Source organism: Callorhinus ursinus, unplaced genomic scaffold (genome assembly GCF_003265705.2).
Source record: "Callorhinus ursinus isolate GAN/ISIS: 27379988/994484 unplaced genomic scaffold, GSC_fseal_2.0 scaffold1, whole genome shotgun sequence".
In the NCBI taxonomy this organism is placed as follows: Eukaryota; Metazoa; Chordata; class Mammalia; order Carnivora; family Otariidae; genus Callorhinus; species Callorhinus ursinus.
The window spans coordinates 50,002,204-50,014,542 of record NW_027397063.1 but is presented as its reverse complement, the minus strand read 5'-3'; the positions used below and the strand labels follow the sequence as shown (position 1 = coordinate 50,014,542).

Here is a 12,339-nt window from a genome sequence, read left to right as displayed (position 1 = left end):
AAAGTCTGTCTCTTTAAGACAGTCAAGTACACAGAGCCAGGGAAAGGAAAGACCGTTCCAGACTGAAGAACAATGAGACAATGGGTGTTTCTGGAGAGGAATGAAAAAAGAGACACTCAGACAGTTGGAGAAATCTGAATGGGGTCAGTGGATTGGAAGTTGGTGTTGTGTTGATGCTGATTTTCAGACTGGGGCAGTGGTCTGATGGTTTCATAAAAGAGTATTCTTGTTTTGTGAAAGTAGACATGGAGTATTTAGGAGTCGTGAGTCATGATGTTGGAAAAAAGACAGACTCTCTCTCTGTACACACATACACGCAAACATACATAGACATATATATATGCACACACACACACACATATATATATACCCACACAGATTAGCAAATAAAAATGCTTATATTTCTCTATTAATACATTTATAAATATACTTTACATATATATCTGTATGTGTGTTAGAGTTACTAAAATTAGCATAAATACATAGAGCCCTTGGACAATAATGGAGAAATGAAATGGCAACTTCTAAAATTTTCTCCATCTTTATTTGTCATCATTTGGATCAAATGCATACAAGATATCATGGACCCATTTAACCACCTCAGAGTTCATGAAATACCTACCCCTTTTTGGTCATCACGTTAGAATGAAAATCTGTGACACTACATTAGTCATTCATTTAAAGATTTTTTTCTAATTTGAGAGAGAGTGTGTGTGGGCATGATTGGGGGAGGGGCAGAGGGAGAGAATCTTCAAGCAGACTCCTCGCTGAACGCAGAGCCTGATGCGGGGCTCGATCTCACGATCCTGAGATCATGACCTGAACCAAAACCAAGAGTCGGATGCTTAACTGACCGAGCTACCCAGGTGCCCCTCATTTATACTGATATTTTAGCAATCCTTCAAAGCCACAAGTAGCATTCATTCACATAGTATTTAATGAGCACTTACTATGTGCCAGGTCCTGTATGACATAAGGACAATGGTCATCTGGTGGTACCATTAATGAAGTTGTGACCACACCATAGCAGTGTTAACACATACTGTGTTTATTCTGACTGAAAATGGAAACTGTTCATCCTGTGCCTACTGACAAAACCTTTTCACAACACCAGGAAACTGAGAGAAGCTCTTAGAGAACAGAACCATGTTCCCTTGGTGATCTGCATGGGCCACACCTCTTCGGGCCATGGTCCACAGGTGTGACTTCCAAAGTAGTCCAACACTTCCCAGTACCAGGTCTCCCCTGAGTAGAGCCACATGCTCTCGTGTGTCTGAGGCAAATACATGTTTTCTGGACTGGAAATCAGAGCCCTGTGTCTTCCTTCTTGTAAATTCCAAATACATGGGCATGAAAGAGGTGACTACAAACCCTTATATCGTCTTAAGTGACAGTGGCTCTGACAGGCTCTGACCAGTCTTAATGTGTAACCAACAGAGGAGAAGCAGAATATCTAGGCCTCGGACCCTGGAGGGAGTCTGGCCAGTCCAAAAAGCTCCCTCTTCTCTGGGTCAGCTTTGGTAGGAGCCCTGGCCTTGGCCTTGAGCCCGACTTCCCCCTGGCTGCCCTGGCAATGACCCCAGCCTGACCTGGCTGAGCTTGCCTCCCTCTGCTAAGAAATGCATGTTAGGGAGGCTGGGGCAAGGCAGAGGGGTGGTAGGTGAGAGACTCCCCTAAAAGTTTCTTTTACCGCAGCGTAGACATTGCAGTTTTGTTGGAATCACATTTAGGTTTATGTGCATTTGGTTTTATGGAATACCCAGGGCCATTTGCCCAGGAGTGAAATGAGCTGACCCAGCTCGGCCACAAATGACATTCTGGCTAGAGATAAGCTCCTGTAGGGAAGGGGACTCGAGGGGACAGTGTGGTGAGGGGCAAAGCACACGAAGACCTGGGCTCTGCCGCCGCTCTGCTGCCAGTCAGCTGTGTGACCAAAGGCAGGCCACTTGACCTCTCTGTGCCTGTTTTCTCATCTCTAAAATGCATGGGGGTAGAACCGGTGACCTCTCAAAGCCCCTCCAGCGCAAACACTCTATGATTCTGTGTAGGACTGCCTACATAATTTGCAGGGTCCAGGACAAAATGAAAACGCAGGGCCCCTTGTTAAAGTATTAAGAATTTCACGACAGCAACAGCAGAACATTAAGGAAAGCATAGGGTCGTTCCAGCACAGGACCCATGAAGCCTTGATTCTGTGGGTGTCCCAAACACTACCCTTTGTTGATTACATTTGAAGGAGCATCTGCTCAATAAAGTGGGAAGCATATGGGCCCTGCCGTCAGACAGACTTGGTCTGGGCACCTAGGTGGCTCAGTCGGTTAGGCGTCTGCCTTCAGCTCAGGTCATGATCCCAGGGTGCTGGGACCCAGCCCCGCATCACGTCTCCCTCTCCTCCCCTCTGTGCTCTCTCTTGCTCTCTCTCTCTCTCAAATAAATAAATAAAATCTTGAAAAAAGAAAGGAAGACTTGGTCTTCCCATGTTGGTCCTGTGTACTTGTGTGTGATCTTGGGTTTCTCGTGTAACCGCTGCTTGCCTCAGTCTCCCCGTGTGTGAAACAGGCAGAGCGCTCCCACCCAGCAGGCCGGCTGTTAGGGATAAAGACAGAGGCAGAGAGCGCATGGAGGGGCTTCAGGAAGCAGCAACCCCAGTGTTGCAAGTACCCTGTGTGAACATGAAATGGAGTTCGATCTGAAAGACGGTTTCGTGGAGCTACTGCTTTTCAAAGCAAGGCTATGTGCTGCTAGAAAAACAGATTCAAAACAGACTTTATTTCTGCAAAAAAAAAAAAAAGTCACGAGTGGCTTTTTACAGTAACTGTGTCTGCGGCACTGTGCTTTCTGGACCACACACTCGGATTTAGGAAGGCATTCCGTTCCCAATTGTAAATTATCTCCTGGGCCCGTTACTTTTTGCACTCAGTTCCCCATCCTCCCACTCTTTCCCCTGCTATTCAGGACTGCACATGGCTTCTGAGAAAACCATCTGAGTTTCACATTTACTTCGTGGCTATTATTCTTGTTTGCTTTCCTTCACGTGCTTGCACACATGCAGTCTTGCCCTGTTCCTGCGTAGTCAGAGACGACCAGACCAGCCTCTCCCTGGGTCTCGGCTCTGCTTAATCTACTGAGCACAGGTAGGTTTCTGCAGAGGAGGGAATTCCACTCATTCATTCAGTATGCTCATTCTTCCCACCCATCACTCACTCAACATTTTTCCAGCACTTATATGTGCTGGCCATGTTGCCAAGTGCTGGGAATATAAAGATGAATTATGACTTTTAAGAAGTTCCAGAGGTAATGGGAGAGGCAGATGAGTGAACATAAAACCCAAGATACAAGGTAAATGCCTTTGTAAGGATTTCAGGGGTGGGGTGGGGGAGAGAGGACTCCCATGAGTTCAGTTTCCACCTGGATGAGTCAGAGAAGGGAACATTTTGAGCTGGGTCTTGAAGTAGGAGTAGGAGTTTTCCAGGAAAAGATATGTCCATCTGAAAGGAACCCTGCAACCTCACTGCTGCTTTGCCACCCTTTAAGTCATCCCTTGTCATCTCCCTGAGACATCTGGTGGAGGGTTATCCTTGTGGAACTGCAGGTTCACACACTGGGCGGCCTTGGCGCATGCTCTACCGTCTTGCTCTAGTGGATGAGAATGTCTGGAGGTGAAGTCCCTCCACTCTCCTCTTTACCTTGGTGATGTGGTGCTACACTCCTTTCCCTTTTCTTTCCTTCTCTCTCAGGGGAAGAGATCCTTTATCCTTCCAAAGGCAGCTCTTCCTCAGGGACTCCAAGCGAATTTTGAGAGAGAGAAATGAGAATAGAACTTTCCAGGGGAAGAAAATAATTTCAGCAACTGGGTAAAGATGGGAAAGTACCATGCATGTTTGGAAAATAGTGAGCAATCCAGCTTTGCTGAAGCTATCTAGTCTAAGTTAATCTACTTGATGAGTATGAAAATCTACATATTCCTTTAGGAAATATATAGTAAATGGCATAACTTAGGACTTTGGCTTATGCTTCAACAAAAACATTTATTTGAATGCTTTATGTTTTTGTTAGTGTTAGTTTTGTTACACACATACACACGCACACATACACACATGATCATGCTGTGTAGTGTGGATACACAGACCTTGCTCTTGAGGACCTCACAGTCTCTTAGGGAGGAGGGAATAACAATTTCATATGGTAAATACTATCAGTACTAGCAAAGATATGTGCAGTGCCTCTGGCAGCCAGAGGAGGGAAAGGAAATTAAGTTGGGATGGATTCTAAGGGAAACAATATAGATAGATAGCATTTGATTTAGGCCTTCAACAATAAGTATAAGTTTGTCAATAAAAAAGAGAAAAGTAGGGTGTTTCAGGTAAAGGGAACAGGAAGAAAGGGGTGTGTGTGTGTGTGTGTGTGTGTGTGTGTGTGTGTGTGTGAGTGAGAGAGAGTGTATGTGTAGCAGAGTATGGCGTGTGAAACGTGTGAAAACGTGTTCATAGAAGGGCAAGTTGTCTCATGGGCTACAGTGGTTTTTAGTGGAGGTGAGGTAGTTATTCCTGGTGGTTCTCAATGGGGGTGATTTTATGTCCCAACTGTTTAGTTGGCAATGTCTTTGGACACTTTTGGTTGTCATGACCTTGGGGGTGGGCTGCTTCTAGCATCTAGTGGGTAGAAGCCAGGGTTGATGCTAAATGTTCTATAATGCACAAGACAGCCCTTGACAACTAAGAATTATCCCATTGAAATGTCAATAGTGTTGAGACTCAAACACCCTGGAGTAGAGTATGGCAGTCCTAGAAAGAAGTGGCAAGAGATGAGGTTGGGAAGATAGATTAGTGTTAATTTGTGTAAGGTCTTAAATGCCATATAACATAATGGAAGTTTCTAGAAAAGCAAGAGTTTCATTTTTATTCATTTGATTGGTGGCATTTTACTCAATGATACTCATTTATAATATGGTTCAATTAAAAGTGGTAATGTTTACAAGTGGTAACAGAGCACTTGAACAACGATTTTTTTATGGAAAAGTGTTCATTACTGTCCCCTCCCTCATCGCCACCTAGATTCCTCTGTCCCCTGCCACTGCCCCCCCACCTCCCCCTAAGGTGTCCAGGGTCATCTGGACCCATGTGGTGCAAGGGCTGAGTTCAGGGTAAAGGTGGACCCGGTCCCTTTGTGACGGTGAGTGAACTGCTCACTTGTTTAGAGTTACAGTGAGGTATGGGTTTTCAAGAAAGATGGGCTCTGATCCAGGACTAATACTGGATGTTCATGAACAGAAGTCTGAGAATCACTTTTTCTAGGTTTTATTTATATTAGAAAAGCTGAGTTCATAGTCTCCTCACTTAATTCAGTACTTTCCCCCACACTCTTGCATATGAATCCTTGCCGCATACCCAGAATTGGGTGGTAGATCTACTCCATTATTAGGAAGTTGATAATTAGCTGGAACTTAGGAAACACAGAACTTCCAAGGCCTAGTGTCAACTTTATAAAATAAGGTATCTGCCCAGAAAGTATTTCCCAAAATATGGGGGACCAGAAAGGTTACAGGGCAGGCTCTTCATTCAGATCAAAGACGACCGATTACTAAAGATTGTGTACTAGTGCTTCTCAAAACTTGGAGGCCAGAGAACATTTTCAAATATTGGGATTTTTGTTGGCACACTTCAGGGGATTAAATGTTATCTACTGTTATCATCCCGCTATCATGGCATTCATATGCTGAAGTTAAAAGGATACAACCTACACGCCCAGAAAGGAAGGAAGATCACAAATATAAAGTCAGACCATTCTCTTACCCTTCTGCTCCGAAAGTGTATGCTCCAAAGTAGGACTGCCAGGTAAAATACAGGATGCTCAGTTATTTTTGAATTTCAGATAAATAATGAATATTATTATAGTATAAATATGTCCCCTGAAAAGTTCATTTATCTGAAATTCAAATTTAACTGAGCACCCTGTATTTTTATTTGCCAAGTCTGGCAATCCTACCCCAGAGAGAAAACGAGAGGGCAGTCTTCTATTTATTCAATCAGTATCTGTGCCCACACACTTCTCAGGGCAGCTGGTCTCTCTGAATATTATTGCTAATACTACAGCTTTTCCACATGGGCCCTTGGCCCAAAACAACTACCTTACCTAGTGTTCCTACTGAAGAAATCATAATCTGCTTTAATGCTGGGGGTGGAGAAACGGCTGCCTGGAGAGGGTTTACTCAGAGATACTGGTCTCTGACGTGGCAGATTTCTGAAGTATTTTCTTCATTTGACAGATATTACTTGAGCACACTTAGGAAAGGTACTTAGTAAGAAAAAGGAACTAAGTCATTTCTTGTTAAAATAAGAAACTCATCATTCCTGTTTTCATGATGCTTACATGCTTATGGGGGAAGAGTTTTCATACCAGTTTTAACATCCTTAATTTTTATCCCAGAGTTGACCTGAGTTAGATGTGACCCTGCATATTGGCTTTATCACACTTTAACTTCTTGTCACTATTTGAATACATTTGCGTATTGCCCTGATCATATTTTCCTATATACTTCTAGGGCAAAATTCTTGCTAAGTGGCAGCTCTCACAGTAGATTTTATAAGAATACACAGTGATACATACTGGTGTGAAAAGGAAAGCTTTTAGGAGCATGACTGTCCTGAGAACTTTTTGTTTATTGGCTGTGTGCATGCGTGTATGTGTTTGTGAGAATATCTGGGTGCACAGATGGTGGGTCTCTTGAAAACGCTGGGTGTACAAAAACTACCTCCTTTCTGAGTGAACCTTAATTTCTAAAAAACCATTTTCTTGACTAGTTTAGTTGCAAAAGCAAACACTTGGAAGATTCCAGTAACAACTTCTTGCACCGCAAAGATGGCTGCTGCTCAGAGCCTGGGTAAGGAGCAGACACTGAAATGTGGCTGGGCTCCATTCCCTGGCAGAGCACGAGGGTGTTATGTTCCACTAGAAGCCCTGGTACCTTCTCAGAAACCTGCCAAATCAGGCACATACTTGCTAGCAGCCACAACCGAGGGATCCTACTGACCCATGCCCAGTTCTCAGGAGGTAACTGGCAAGAGAGAAGAAAGCAAACAAGCAACCAAATCCCTATGCACCTTATAAATTTGACTTGGAAATTTTGCCGCAAGGCTGTCAAAAAGTAGAAATAATATTCCAAGGCCAGTTCTTGGGCATTTAATCTTTAAGGTAGGAAAAATACATCCAATTATCTGACTTTCAACTTGTTTTTTAAGTCTAGCATTCCCAGGATCAGATGACTCCGGTCCTTGAAAATGAACTTAGGTTATGGACCCCTGGCCAAAGTGAGGCCTTTGGGTCACTCTTCAGGGGACATGTCTTGAAATCACACGCATCTCCTTTGCCTGTGAGATATTTCTTTGATTATCTGAATCTCAACTGCCAGACGTAAGTTGATTTGTCTCCATTCTGTCTGAGGTTGTGGAGCTAGGATTCACTTGGAGGAATGGAATGTGGATTAAGTTCCTTGGCTTGACGTCGGACTGAAGCCAAAACGAGCCAGTTAGAGAGAGTCATCTGGGTACAGCCTTTTTCTGCCCCCTGGTGGAAAAGCTGGGTATTGAACTAGCCATAAAGGCCCTTCCTGAGCAAGCACTATTAAGATGTCCATGCCCAGGTCTACGGGGAACGATTATACCTAAAGCTATCAAGTTAAACTAAAATGTGAATCTACATGTCACAATAGAAAGATATATTAAATAAGTGGAGTTTGAACGGTTTCTCCATGAGAGTCTGATTTCTCAGTAATGGGACTTTAATTCTACCCCCCTTTTTTTTTCTGTTTGCTAAGAACTTGTTTTTCATTTTTCTCTCTAAAGTCTTTTTTTTCCCCCTTCAACCATTATTTCCTGTATCTTGAGATAGTTACAAGAATCTTGTAAGGAGTAATCTTTAAACATTTTTAAAAAATGAAAACCAGCATTTGACTGAGAGAGACTGTAATTCTTACATACTCCAGATCATAAACTGGGATCATACCTATACATTCAGATCAAAATCCAAACCAAAATTCACTTTCAGAATTCAAATGAATCATGTTAGTCTTATACCTTCTGAGAGCCCCTCAATGCAAGTGAGAGGCTGTCTTTTTAAGACTTTGGCATGCAAACTGCACTTTGTTTTTAAGTGGGCTCCTTGCCCAGCACCCAGCATAGAGCTCAGCTCAGAGGCTTGAACTCAGGCCCTGAGATGCAGACCTGAGCTGAGATCAAGAGTTGGATGCTTAAACAGCTGAGCCACCCAGGCGCCCCTACAAATTACATTTTGAAAGAGACCAGGCTTTTTGTTTTCTATAAGTCCTGAAAATGCCAAAATTTTTCTCAAAAAGTATAGACAGGTAGAAGCATGCACTTTAAATTTGAATCTATGACAGAATACATTTTAGAATCAGGAAAATTTTTGGAGACTAGTGTGTGGGATATTAACACATTATGCATATAAGTGCATGGCTGACCTTTCAAGTGTGTTCCAGTGACTTCCAGAGCTATTATTATTTTTTTAATGAAGAATTTTTTTATGCCAGGCTAGTACTTGGCTCTTATGGGAAAGCTTATTTATTTATGAATTAACTCAGTATTTATTCAGCAAGCATTTCCTGAGCACCCAGGTGCCAGCAGGATAGAGGATATATATCTTCTGCTTGGCAGTGCTTACAGAACTGAGCACAAGTGTCTCAAGAACAAGACCAACTGTGGTCAGTATCATGAGGGAGGTCGAGATGAAGTGAGATGGAGGTTCAGAGTTGGAAGTGATTAATGCCAACCTCCGGGGCAGGGCAAACTAGGGGCATCTGAACTGGGAACTAAGGGATGATTAGGATTTGGACATAAAATTTTTCTACATGGCAGAAATTTGGAAATTTCTTCTAAAGGACTATTTTTCCTTAGGAAAATAAATTATGGGCAGCGGATGAATTCCATGGAAATAAACTTTCACCCATTCAGGTGACTTTTGAAATGTGAGAATTAGTTATAATTCAGATACTGTCAATTCTTGATCGACTTCTGTCCTTTACATATGAGATTTCTGCTTTCCTCCTCAAAATACTTCTCTCTCTCCTGACCAAAAGCAGTAAAACAAGAGAGGAGGAATAACCATTTTATCCCATCTCTCTGTCCCTATCTTTTCTGTAAGTCACCGGTGCTACTCATTTGATATTTAGTGTGCACTTGTTTTAAGCCAGTTACTCTGCCAGATAACAGACGGCAACAATTAACAAACATATATGATCTTTCTTCCGAAAAAGCTTTTACTGAATGGAAATAGCCACATAAGCAATAGAATAAAAACTCTTAATGTACAATAAGAAAAGCAATACACCACAGAGGTCAATAACCTGTCTTCTGGCATAAGGCAGTCTGGATTCAAATGTGAGTTCTGTTGAATAGACTCAATCATGCGACCTTGGGCTACTTACTCAACCTCTTTTCACTCCAGTTTTTTTTTAAAGATTTTGTTTATTTATTTATTTAGAGTGTGAGTGGGGTGGGGGAGGGGCAGAGGGAGACAGAGACTCTCAAGCAGACTCCATGCTGAGTGGGGAGCCTGACCCGGGGCTCAATCTCACAATCCTGAGATCATGCATGACTTGAGCCAAAATCAAGAGTCGGACGCTTAGCCGACTGAGCCACCCAAGAGCCCCTTCACTTCAATTTTTGATAGAAATATATTCCTAGCTTACCTAACAGTCCAAGCAAATGTTTCTGGTGTACAATGACTTCCTCCAGACAACAATTCCACGTTGTGACTCTGCCATCCTCTAGGGCTTCATTCTAACTACTGAACAGGAAAGAGAGAGTGTAGAAGAGGCATAGGTACTTCTTAAAGACACTAGTCCGGGGATGGCATCCATTGTACAAAACTCAGTGACGTGGTCACCCTGAATTCCAGAGCAGCTGGGAAGAGCAGCCCAGCTGTAAATTCAGCAGTAAGGGGAGAACATGGATCTTGTTGTACAGCTAGCCAGCTTTGATACATAGTTTTTATATCATGTGATGAGCTTCAGACTTTATCGTGGAATTAATATGCCATTGAGTTGGTCAAGCGACTGCCTTCGGCTCAGGTCATGATCCTGGAGTCCCGGGATCGAGTCCCGCATCGGGCTCCCTGCTCAGTGGGGAGTCTGCTTCTCCCTCTGACCCTCTTCACTCTCATGCTCTCTGTCTCTCATTCTCTCTCTCTCAAATAAGTAAATAAAATCTTTAAAAAAAAGGAGTAAAATGATCATATTTTGAATTTTGGAAAAGTCATTCTATCCACAGCAAAGAGAATGGCTTGGCTGATTGATTGGATAACTTGGTGGAGAGAAATGTTATTCAGTGAAACACAGGAAGAGGTACAAGTTTTCAGGGAGGAGGGTGGGAGGTGACTTCAGGTTGGGATGTGTTGAATATGAGATGCTTTGGCATCATCAGGGGAAAATACAGATGCATGCTCTAGTTACCTGCTCTGAAGTCTGAAGCTCAGGAAAGAAATCTGAGCGGCAGACAGGGATTTGTATTTTCATCTTCTGGATGTAGCCATGGGAGCATGTAGAGAACACCATATCTAAGGAATGGGCAGAGGGAGAGGGACTGGCAAAGGATACTGAGTGGGAGCATCCCAAGCAAGAAGGAAAAATGGTGGAATGTAATGTCACAGATGTCCCAGGAAGAAATTATTTCGAGGAAGAAGTAGTTGACAGTGTCCGAGCAAGACACTGGATATTTTGAAAAAGAAGCTGTGTGAATGTGCTGGTTATTCTGTTTATCCACCCTTCTCTCCCCTTCTCTGTGCCCCAGAGGCTGAGCCCTGTAGACTTGATCACTTGAGCTCCTTTGCCCTCTGGCTTCCAATGGGGTTTGGCCAATGGCATTCGGAAAGCAGAAGAGGGCAAGATATTCCTCCCATTCCCTCCCTGTTTCCGTGTCTGGTCTCAGGAAGTAGGTGCACCCCACCTTAACTTCAGGTCCCACCAGGTGCTTTGTTCTCCTGGTTCTAGTTCTCACTGTTCTACTTCCTTTTGTGTCTCTTCAGCTCCAGGAATGATAATGGCTTACCAGTGTCCCTACTCTCTGAGCACATCACCATTACATGGTTGTTGCCTACATTTCTGTAAGTAACCCCTTCTTTTGAACCATCTGGAGTGGATTCCACTTCCTTCTGGCATACTCACTGATAAAGTAATTAGTAGGAAGTCAGAAACCAAATTGTCATGGGTTGAAGACTGAGTACGTAGTGAAGAAGGAGTTAGACTGCCAAGGAGTTTGGCCCTGGAATTAATTTCTGCTTCCTTTCATTGTGAAAGGGAAGGAGAGAGAGAGGACAACCAGTATAAACACCCTGAAGAGGGAGGAGTTTGTTCTTTCCAAGATGGAAGAGACTCATGTTTAAATGCTGATGAGAAAGAGCCAATAGAGAAAAGTATATTGTTGATGTTCAAGAGTAGGGGGTTCATCTATTGCCTGAAGTGTATGAGAAGGCAGAAATATTTGAGACGTGGAACATAGATGGGGGACTTGCCTTAGGTGAGAGGAGGACTGCCTTATCCAATGTAACTGGAGGACTGGAAGAGGGGATGGGTAGGGAGGGCAAGTAGGTTCATAGGTTTGGCATTAGGAACTTGAGAGAGTTCTTGTCTAAGGACATGTTTTTTCCTGTGATCACAGAAAATTCAGAGGGCAGAATTAATATAGGGTTAGGCATTTGCCAGGCAAATGCAATAGAAGTATAGTGAGGTGAGGGGGTTGGGAACACTGGCCAGTGATGGACTGGGAGAATCTAAGCTGTATACAAATCAGGGCGAAGGTGAGAGAAAAAACAGTTAAGGACTGGTGCTTCAGGGACTTTTAAGATCAGATTTATAAGGAGTAACTTGAGTAAGACAAGTTGAAAAGATAGGAAGCTTTTGTGACAAACAGAAATGTCTGAATTTATGATTGCAGAGATGGAACAATTGTGGGTGACAAGATTTAGGACATGACTCGTGAGTGTATGACTGGAGTGAAGCAAATGTGAAGGTCACTGGAGAGGAAGATCATGCAGTAGCTGGGATGCTAGAGGACTTGGGATGGAGAGGAACTAGGGAATTCAAGATCACTACTTCAGTGAAGGAAAATGAATGGAAAAGCATTTCTTCCCCATTCCAGGAGTCCCTAGCATTTTCCTCATCATCCTAATCTGTGTCTCCCTCAGAATCCTAGGTCTTATATGATCAGGCCACGTAGGAACCCCTGCCCCAGGCCTAGAATCTAGCTTTGCAACACCTCCTCCCTCTCACTATGTCAGGGGCTCACTGGTGAGAGAGTGCCAGTGCCTGCTTTCCACACGGTGGGGAAG

The 12,339-nt window shown here is 43.3% G+C and overlaps 1 long non-coding RNA gene across 1 annotated transcript; it reads left to right on the top strand.

Moving 5' to 3' along the window:
• The first annotated feature begins 3,064 nt into the window (after window positions 1-3,064).
• LOC141372877 (uncharacterized) lies at window positions 3,065-12,068 on the top strand. Its single transcript, XR_012378401.1, has 3 exons — window positions 3,065-3,134; window positions 11,038-11,115; window positions 11,946-12,068. It is a non-coding gene; the product is annotated as an uncharacterized lncRNA (long non-coding RNA).
• The last annotated feature ends 271 nt before the right edge of the window (window positions 12,069-12,339 follow it).